Source organism: Piliocolobus tephrosceles, chromosome 1 (genome assembly GCF_002776525.5).
Source record: "Piliocolobus tephrosceles isolate RC106 chromosome 1, ASM277652v3, whole genome shotgun sequence".
Lineage (NCBI taxonomy): Eukaryota > Metazoa > Chordata > Mammalia > Primates > Cercopithecidae > Piliocolobus > Piliocolobus tephrosceles.
In genome coordinates this window covers 206,852,764-206,863,461 of record NC_045434.1, presented here as the reverse complement: position 1 = coordinate 206,863,461, position 10,698 = coordinate 206,852,764, and positions in this window count along the sequence as shown.

Below are 10,698 nucleotides of genomic sequence, written 5' to 3'. Positions count from 1 at the left end.
AAAAATGTTTTTTAATATTTTAAAACCAAATGTATTCTTTAAACCCATTAAACCTGGGGGAAGTAGGACAAACTCTTTGTGTGATATTCCATAGGAGGCATGTCTTACACATGGTTAGGATCTAAAGCCAGTGGAGGCTGGGCATGGTGGCTCACACCCATAATCCTAACACTTTGAGAGGCTCAAGTAGGAGGATTGCTTGAGCCTAGGAGTTCCAGATCAGCCTGGACAACATAGTGAGACCCTGTCTCTACAAGAAACTTAAAAATTAGCTGGTGTGGTAGTGTGTGCCAGTAGTCACAGCTATTTGGGAGGCTGTGCTGGGAGGATCACTTGAGCCCAGTGATCCCACTGCATTCCAGCCTGGGCAACAGAGCAAGACCTTGTCTCAAAAATAAATAAATAAAGTCAGTAAGAAATGGGAGTGTAACTTGACTTTACAAATATTCTAGAAAATCTCAGAAATGTTCAAAAACCTAATACATTAAAGAACCTGGTATTAGACTGTATCATATCCCCAAATATAGAGCTGAGAGTCTTGATGCAGTTCCAGGGCTAGAGCAGCCATTTCCCCACTTGTGTTCAGGGAAACAAAGCCAGTCTTCAGAAAAAAGGAGGCTGGAATAGATATGCAACAAGGAGAGACAAAAAACCCCACCGAACCCCAAGAGGCAGTGCAGCAGATACTGCAGCTACTCAGCAGATACTAAGTCTACCTAGTCATTGCTCAGCCATCACTTTCCTCTACCATATAGGCGGCTCAAAGCTAATTGCCATGATTTTCCCGCCTCCCTTGCAGCTAGGGCAGGCCATGTTGGACCAATCTGGCTAATGACATATAAGGAAAAGCCCCTGTGGAGGGCTTCCCTTCCAGCTTCTCTAGGAGAAGGCATTCACCCTTGGTACCTTTGTCTTGTCTCCCTTCTCATTCCTGGAGCTCAGATCAGAAGCTGGAGCAGCCACCTTGGGGGTCAGCAGACACCAGCAGCAGGGCAAAGGATAGTGGAGTGGAGGGACGAGAAGGCCCCGGTGGGCACCCAGTGGCATCGCTGAGCTCTGAACCATGAATGAACTGCCTACCTCTGTACTTCCTGTTGTATAAGACAAATAAATCCCTATCTATTTAAGCCACTGTAGTCAGAACTATGTATTTGTGCTGTGGAAAAAACCACCCAAAACTGAGTGACTTAAAATGACAAATATTTATTATTTCTTTTGATTCCATGGATCAAGCTGCACACTTGTCCTGTCTAGACTGTCTTGGCTGGGGTTGGATGATTTAGAATGGCCTCTTTCATACACCTGGCCTCATACACCTGGCCTTGGCAGGCAAGTTGGGTTAGGGCAGTAGTTCTCAACAAGGAGCAGTTTTGCCCCCCAAGAGAACTTTGGCCATGTTTGGACATAATTTTAGTTGTCACAACAAAGGAAGGGTAGGTGCCCATCTAGAGGTAGAGGCCAAAGGTGCTGCTAAACATTCTACAATGGACAAAAGAACTCCCCACAACAAAGAATTATTTGATCTAAAATGTCAATAGCACTGAGGTTGAGAAACCGGGTCTAGAGAGGCCTTCCACTGCCACACTTTGTCTCTGCTCAGCAGGCCCACTCATTCTTCAGCCGACTGGACTAGGCTCGTTCACATGTGGTGGCCACAGGTTCCCAAGAGCAGCAGGTGAGAACAAGCCCCAGTACACAAGCACTTTTCAAGTCTCTACTTGCCTTGTGTTTGTTAATATCCTATCAGATAAAGCCAGAGTCGGTGTGGGAGGAGCTCCAAATTTTTACAATCTACTCACAATGAGTTTTCTGCTATTTGAAGCTGAATACATTCCCAGCTGACCCAGGAGAAAGTTACCTTGATTCCCAATGACTTTCTGATTCCCAGTTCCCTTCCTTGTGAAGGCCAGTTCCAATGCCTGCCCTTGGGTTCCACTAGGACCCTTTGTATCACTCAAGATCCCTTGGTTGTAAACAGCAGATACCTCCTGTGGCTAACTTAAACAGAGAGTTTACTGGGAGGAAATGAGGAAGGTCAGAGAATCAGTGGCTAAGCAAAGCTGAAGAGTCAGGCTTGGATGTCAGGAGCTGGCTTTTCTTCCCTATAGATGCCCCCTTTTTGCTTTAGCTGGTTTGAGTTTCTGTTCATTGCAACCAAATGGGTATTTACTATGACGCTCTGCTACACAGCCCCCACCCACTACTGATTCTGAGAAGCTACCAGCTGTCTTTCCCCTGGGGGTTGCACCATGGTACAATGAGGTACCTGTATACCCAAACCTCCCAGCCTTCTTCTGATCTTTCAAGAAGCTAAGACAAACAACTTCCTTCCGCCCTTGCCAGTGGGAGCCCATGTGGATCCTTGGATTCGTGACTTTGCAGATAAGGTGCCCTTCTCTTGAAACTTGGCAGTGTCACCATCGCCTGCTGTTGTAGAAACCAAAGTCATGAAATGTCTGGAGGGAAAAAATAGCTTCCAGATCTGCATTCCAAAGCGTGCTCCTGGTAAGTGGAGTGGTATCCAATTTTTTAGGGACTTAGGAATGAAAGCAATCCACTAAGGATGTGAGGAAACTTAAACCTGATAATACTAATGTATGCCTCTTTTCCATCCTGAGGCCTCCTAAAGCAGGATGGAGGGCACCGGTGAGGCTATTTCAGTTCATCAACTTGGCCTCATTTCCATCAGGTGCGCTGCTTGCATCTGTCTGCTCAGTGTCCCAGGTTATTTTGGGCCAATTCATGACCTTATGTGCCTGCTTTTGTTTTTAAACATTTTTCTTTGCCCATCTGTTGCCCAGGAATCTGTTGCAATGCCTCTGTCCAGTTGGGGGAAGCATTAGCAGGTCCTTGTTTTGAGTTTCCTATCATCTTTAGCACACTGTTTTCCTTTCTAAGACCCAAAAGTATTAGAGGCAGAAACTTTATCTTCTGGCTAACTGTGGTCTTATCATCAGAGAGTATGGTGTTACAGTTAAACAACCAGCCTCCATCCATTCAGCCAGTAGACACTGGGGGCCTATGGGCCAGGCACTGATGCTACCATGTTAGTTAGACATCATGGCCTTGACCTTTACTCCTTTTCAAATTCTGATCCACTGCTTTGACTGAAAAGGAAGCGGAATCATTAATTTACTGGGTATGTTGCATGGGAGCACTTACTTTTGACGTCCACATATCTTGTTGGCTATGTGTGGGATTACTGCTGGGTATTCTCTAAAGAGAGCAGCATGCAACAATGACCCTCTTCCTGCGAGTTTCTTTGTACCTTTCATCAGTTGAAATATAATAGCTAATAATAGTAACTACTTTGTATAGAGTCCTTCCTAGCCATCAGACACTATGCAAAGCGTAGTCCAGACAATATCCCACTTCATCCCCACCATGTCATCACTCCTGTTATACCTGTGAAAATGATGATCCCAGAGTAGGTAAGTAACTTGCCCAAGGTCACAGAGCAAGTGTTGGAGCCCAGACTTCATACCCACAACTGCTTAATATAGCACTTTCCTCAGGGAAGTCCAGGAACCAGCTGGTTGTCTACGAATGAATGAAGACAGGATGACAGACTTTTTCTGTAAAGGGCCAAATAGTAAATCTTTTCTTCTCTACAGGGCTTTATTGACCATAGGTGTCTCATTACCACCACTCAACTCTACCAGTGCAGTATGATACATAAATGAATGACCATGGCCATGTTTCAATAAAACTTTATTTATAAAAATAGGAGGTGGGCCACGTTTGCCAACCCCTGTGTTAAACTGTCACCCAGAGTAGATTATTAGGAGCTGCACAGCTGTTGCCTGGCACATGACAACCTAGAGGCAAGATTATTGTCATCTTCATCATTGAGACCTTTTTGAGCTTTTACTATGTGCCATGCACTGAAGTAAACACTTTCCATAAATTTTCTCATTGAATCCTCTCAAGCACTCCAGGAAGAGATAGGAGTGCTTGAGAGGATCCCATTTTATAGACAATGAAACTGAGGCCAGAAAGGTAATTTGGCCAAGGTCACTCCACTGGGATTTCCAAACCCACCTCCTAACAATTACACCACTTTGAATATGGGGAAAAAGAATACCATTCAATGTGCTTTTTCCTGTTCTCTCGATCAACACCAAAAGCAATCAACACAGACAGAAGATGCTGTGACCGCATGTGGAGGGAGACTTCTCTCCACCACCAAGCAAGCAATGAGCTCTGCAGCAGACACCAGCTGGGTGTCCGCCAATTCAATTCCATTGCTATCTACATGGAGATAGCATCAGATCCCACAGGCTGGGGGCTCAATCCCCAAGACTTGCCCACTTCAGACACCAGTCACAAGTCCGGGACTCTGGAACTTCTAACCGACAGGCTTCAAGTTGGGGTTCCCATGACCCCTCTGTGGATTTGATTAATTTGCTAGAGCAGCTCACAGAAGTCAGAGTAACACATTTACTGACTGGTTATTTATAAAAGATATTATAAAGGATACAGGCCAGGCACGGTGGCTCACGCCTGTAATCCCAGCACTTTGGGAGGCTGAGGTGGGTGGATCACCTGAGGTCAGGAGTTCAAGACTAGCCTGGCCAACATGGTGAAACCCCATCTCTACTAAAAATACAAAAATTACCTGGGCATAGCGGCTAATACATGGGTACCTGCAATCCCAGCTACTCAGGAGGCTGAGGCAGGAGAATCGCTTGAACCCGGGAGGCAGAGGTTGCAGTGGGCTGAGATCACGTGCCATTGCACTGCAGCCTGGGCAACAAGAGCGAGACTCCATCTCAAAAAAAAATAAAAAGATAAAGGATGCAGATGAAGGAATGCATAGGGCAAGGTATGGGGCAAGGGGCGGAGCTTCCACACTCTCCCTGGCACACCACCCTCCAGGAACCTCCACCTGCTCAACTGTCTGGAAGCTCCTGAACCCTGTCCTCTCAGGCCTGTTATGGAAACCTCATTGGATAAGTATGATTGAAGCATGGACAACTGTGTCAAAATGGGATTGGACAAGAAGAGTTCTAAACCCAGCAAGGCCTGTCTGTTCAAATTCTTCTCAGCCTCTCTGTGCAGCATTCCTTCCTCCAGGGTATCCGGCAGGATCCTCTCTGCAATGAGATTAGACCCAGAATCAGATTAGAGTCCTGCTGTGGGCAGGTGAAAGGAGGGTAGAAGAATGTCAGAGAGTGAGATCGTGTTTACTGTAACAAGGGCCATGGGAGTTATAAGCCAGGAACTGTGGACAAAAAAACAAAATATGGGCTTGGTGCAGTGGTTCACGCCTGTAACCCCAGTACTGAGGGAGGCCGAGGCAGGAGGATTGCCTAAGCCCAGGAGTGTGAGACCAGCGTGGCCAACACAGTGAGACCCAGTCTCTACAAAAAAAATTTGAGAAATTAGCCAGGTGGTGCATGCCTGTAGTTACAGCTACTCGGGAAGCTGAGGTGGGAGGATTGCTTGAAACTGGGTGTTAGAGGCTGCAGTGAGCCATGTTCTTACCTCTGCACTCCAGCCTGGGTGACAAAGACCCTGTCCCAAAAACAACAATAACAAAAACTGTATATATAAGATATCACAAGCACACTGCCTTTTGTCGTCAGAGAGAAGCATCTGCACACTAGGGAGCGTTGTCATTGGGTCTAAAAGACCTGCTTCTCCTGGACTGAGTCTCAGAAGCCAAAGCCTTCGTGGTATGTTCCCTTCCTCTAGGCACGCTGCTTTCATAGGCCCCCCTGAGAATCACCTGCTTTCTGTAGTTAATACCTTAGGTCAACCAGGTGTGGTGCCTCACGCCTGTAATCCCAACACTTTGGGAGGCCAAGGCGGGCAGATTGCTTGAGCCTAGGAGTTTCAGATCAGCCTGAGCAACATGGCGAAACCCCGTCTCTACAAAGCAATACAAAAATTAACTGGGTGTGGTAGTGCACACCTGTAGTCCCAGCTACTACTAAGGAGGCTGAGGTGAATCACTTAAGCCTGGGAGGTTGAGACTGCAGGGAGCAGTGAGTGCGCCACTGCACTCCAGCCTGGGTGACAGAGAGAGACCCCGTCTCAAAAAACAAAACAAACAAACAAAAATACCTGAAGTCAGGTGTCTCTGGGCTAGGCACCATGCTATTTCTTCTGACTGGTTTTGCCTCTCTCTGCACTGGTCCATTATGTGTTGGTTTTACAATGTCCCTGTCCGTTTCCCAGGCTCTGGGGTGTCCTGGCGGTGACCACATGCAGTGTCTACCTGTACCTTCCATCTATTTCCTCTGCCTGTCTGCTAAGCAGAGAGCTGCTTAAATGACCTCTGGGCCACAGTGATGGCTGAGGACCAGCAGGTCACCCAGCCCCAACCCCTATCTGATGCCACTGATGCTGTCCTCAGGGAAGACAGGAGACAGACACTTGAGAGGCTTGTTTTTGAAGAGTTCCTGTTAACTTTTGTGTTAAGTCATGTGGGTGCACCAAGGTGTCACTTTAACAGCTTCTCTTTCTTGGCAGTGACCTTGAGACCTAAAACTGGGCCACCGGATGCTCTGGAGGGGACACAGAAAACACCCAATCTGTCTCCAGCCCTCAGGCAGAGCAGGCCTTCATGCATTCATTCAACAACTATTTCTACAGCACTCACCTCGGGCCAGGTACCCTGATGTGGGTGCTGAGGATCCCGAATTGAAACAGACAGGTCCCTTCCCCCAGGAGGTTGTGTTGGAAGTAACAGATATTTTATGAACACTTCGCTATGGAAAATAATCGCTGGGTCCCAACCAGAGTGGGGTTCAGCTGGAAGAGTGGTAGCCCCTTTCCATCAGTCGCCTAGTATGGGGTCCAATAAATATCACACTTCAGAATGACGATTCTAGCTCTCACCTCCCTGTCCCCCAGCTCGCCTACAACCAGGAGAATTCCAGGACCAGTACCCAGTGCCCAGCACATTTCCTAAGTATGTCTGGATTGCCTGGCTGTTGCTGCACACCGTTTTCAGAGTAGCTGTTGCAAGTATAAAAATCGAAACCAGCTGCCCATATTATTACCATCTTTGGAAGGGGCCCAGGAGAGCACTGTGGAAGCAGCATTACTGGATTTTAAGGTATCTCCCTCACATGCACACAAACACAAAAACAGTTTTTGGGAGTTTAAAACATAGTTAAGGCTAGGGCCTATCAGGGTGTTAAACTTGCACACGGAATTGCCTGTGGCTTAGAAGCAGAAAACACACCCCGTTGGACACCTGCAGCTCACTTGAAGGATCGATCGTCTTGGTTTTCAAGTAGATTTATAGTGTCTAAAATAACCACAAAAAGAGAGCCGGAGGGCTGGGCGTGGTGGCTCACGCCTGTAATCCCAGCACTATGGGAGGCCAAGGTGGGTGGATCACAAGGTCATGAGTTCGAGACCATCCTGGCTGACACGGTGAAACCCCATCTCAAATAAAATTACAAAAAAATTAGCTGGGCATGGTGCCGGGCGCCTGTAGTCCCAGCTACTTAGGAGGCTGAGGCAGGAGAATGGCGTGAACCCAGGAGGTGGAGGTTGCAGTGAGCTGAGATCACACCACTGCACTCCAGTCTGGGTGACAGAGTGAGACTCCATCTCAAAAAAAAAAAAAAAAAAAAGAGAGAGAGCTGGATAGATAAGTTAGTTTCTAATAACCTGCAAATGGGTCTACCTGCAGCTATTGACCCATCGTCACTGGCTTTTTGTCCTGCCTCTTTGCCCCCCTCAGTGGTCCCATAAATGCCTGACATCAGCGCCTCTCCGCATTACACCTTTTGCATAGCTTCCAAATCTTGCAAGAGATGAGAAAGCCTCTGAGGTCAACCAGGCTGTGACCCCGTGCTGCTCTCACTCCAATTGCCCCAAATGAATATTGCTGCTGCCCCTGAACTTTGATCTCTGTGTATCTTTCTCCATCCATCAAGGGTTTCCTGATGACTGTGGAGTGTTTGTAATGATTAATTCGTAAGCTGATATTTGTGAGGTGCTAAGGGAGCCCTGCATTTTGTGAGCCAACTTCATCTCTGCCATCTCCCAAATCCCTTCCTGTTTTCCCAGCATCTCAGGCTGGAGGGACCACACAGTTCTGTCAGGCTCCAGAATGTCCCCAGTGCCACCTCCCCATCACTCAAGAGCTCTTCCCAACTCTTTCTCCCCTTCTTGTTTCTCCCCCCACCCCTTTTTCAAAGTGCTGTTGTTTTTCTTACTATCACTTCACCCCTCCCCAAAAGACAGTTATACAAGGAGATGTGGGAGGAAGAGAAGAAACATAAGTAATGATGACTAAGTCAGCCTGGCTCCCTTGCCACTGGAATATTGTCAGAATTGGCCGGCTCGCCCTTGCCTCTGTAAAAAGCCTTTGCCAAGGGTGTGATTTTTCCTGAAGATCATTCTTTCCACATGAACAAATGCTGTAGTGTGTCATCGGTCCAGATCATTTCTTTCTGCCAGAATCTATGCTTGGGGCACAAAATTCAGGGTCACTCAAAATGATTTCCCCTAATCAAGAGGCAAGTGATATTTCCTGGAAGTTTCACCTCCAATCAGGGCTCATCGGTTTTCTCTGCTTTTCCTTCCATCACTGCTTCTTTGATTCCTGAAAAAAGTGCTTTTCTTGAAACCCAATGACCAATGACCAATGAAGAAAAAAACTTCGAGTAAAAGCCCCTAGCGTCCATCTCTGGCCCAGGCCCAAGGCCTCCGAAATGGGGCCACAGTACTGGGCAGCTTGAGGTCTCACCCTGTGGTCACAGGCTCAGAGCTCTGCAAACCCCAAAAACCTGTGAGAAAAATCAAGCCAAGAGGTGTTAAAACGGCTCACCCATCCGGGCAGCATTTCCTGAGCTCTGCCTGAGTCTAACAGTTGCAAGGCTCCGGCGTTCAGCAGCCCTCCTGCAAGATGCTATAGGTAATGAGCAGGAATTCCCCCAACCTGTGTGTCATGGAAAGCAACCCTCCCTCCCATGAGCTGTGTCCACACAAAGCCAAAGGGGTAACTGACCAGAGAGTTTACTACACACAGGCAGTCCACATAATTCAAACCCAAACCCCAGTTTTTTCACATATATATGTAAGTTGTTTTGCAAGAAGGCAAAACCCTCACATTATCTCCTCACTGTGAAGTTTGCGCCCACGTCAAGCAGATGCAAACAATTTCATAAAACGGCAACCCAGTTTTATGCAGAACCATTGGAAATCAAAAATTGGAGTAAATTGAGGCTCACCAGAGTCTTGAAATTATCTGCTTTGTGAGGAAGACTAAGAATTCAACAAACTTAAGCATCTACAGACATCATCTGCAGACATCATCTTAAAAATTTGAATGTGCATCCTGTCCCTAGTCCTTTACATTCCTTAAATAACTATCTTGCTTCTGTTGGGTCCTTCAGGGCTGCATATGGGAGATATGGAAGCCTGTCTTTTGCAAATAGCTGGACCAAACTGCTCAAAACTAAGAGAAACTTAATTCTGAGATTAAAAAAAAAAAAAAATTAAGCTAAGCATCTTTATTGGACTCAAAAACAATTTTTAAACAAGTAAATGAGAACTTCACATTTTCTGAACCTTGAGGGTTTTTTCCTCAATTTCATTCTTTTAAAAATACCTTTTAAATTAATTCAGCAATGTTCTTAAACAGAGCAAATTGACAAATATCAACTGAGTGTCTGTTCTGTGCAAATCACTCTGTAACAGCTTGCTGGCTTTACATTCTCCAGGGCTCCCTGCCTCCAGAGCACACTGGTTTGGGGGCCCTGCATGCATCTTTTCTCTGCGCCTTGGCTGGTTGGAGCAGTTTCAGTAGAGGGGTCCTGACTGACCTAACATTTCAGAGAACATGCACAGAGAGCATAGTCCTTCTAAATCAGGGATTCTCAAATTTCAGTGAGCAGAACTCCACTGGGTGCTTGTTTACATGTAGATTCCTGGATCCCACCCCAGAGATCAGTTTTGTCTGTCCAAATTGGAGCCTGGGAATCTGTATTATTAACCTAGGCCCCAGTGGTTCTGATGCTGAAGGTCCAGAGTTGTGCAGTTGTGAGGTGACAGCCCAGACCACAGAGATACTTATTATCTGAACTTTTTCCCTAGCCCTGTCCAGGAGCCTTTGGAGAGGACATCTCTCCTCTGGTGACCCCATCAAAATGGCGACATCAAGATCTCCCTGTCAGTTTCCCTAAAGTACAGTCACAGGCGACAACACTGGCCCAGCAGCTATTCTGCCAAGTCATCTGTGTGATGGTGCGGGGCCTCGGGAGAGAGGACCACCAGCCCCTTCCCCTGTCCCTCACCCGCTGTCTCCAGGGGCCCTTTTAGGGGTGAAGCCCAGCCCCATCTCCCTCGCAGCTGCTAGTCTGTCCTCTTCCAAGAGGCCAGCGGCGCCCGCAACGGTTCACCCTAAACAGAGGTTTGTGCTCCTCAGGTCCGCCTCGGAACCCCTGCAACCCTCATTGAGAACGCCAGTGTTTAACAGCGAGTCGTCTCCATAGCAACCGACAGGGTGTCACAGATACAGGATTATGACTTCACGGCGTGGGGATTCCGGAGAAGGGGGTGGGGCGGCACCCCTCCTCGCCCCCCTGGCCCCCGGCAAGCCCCGCTCCTCACCCAAGCCGCGGGGGAGGAGCCCTCTTCCTTCCCGCCCGGCCCCGGCCCCCAGCCGGACCCCTCCCGCTCAGCTGCTACAGTGGGCACGAAGAGGGCCATGGCTTTCCATCGCCCTCCCCA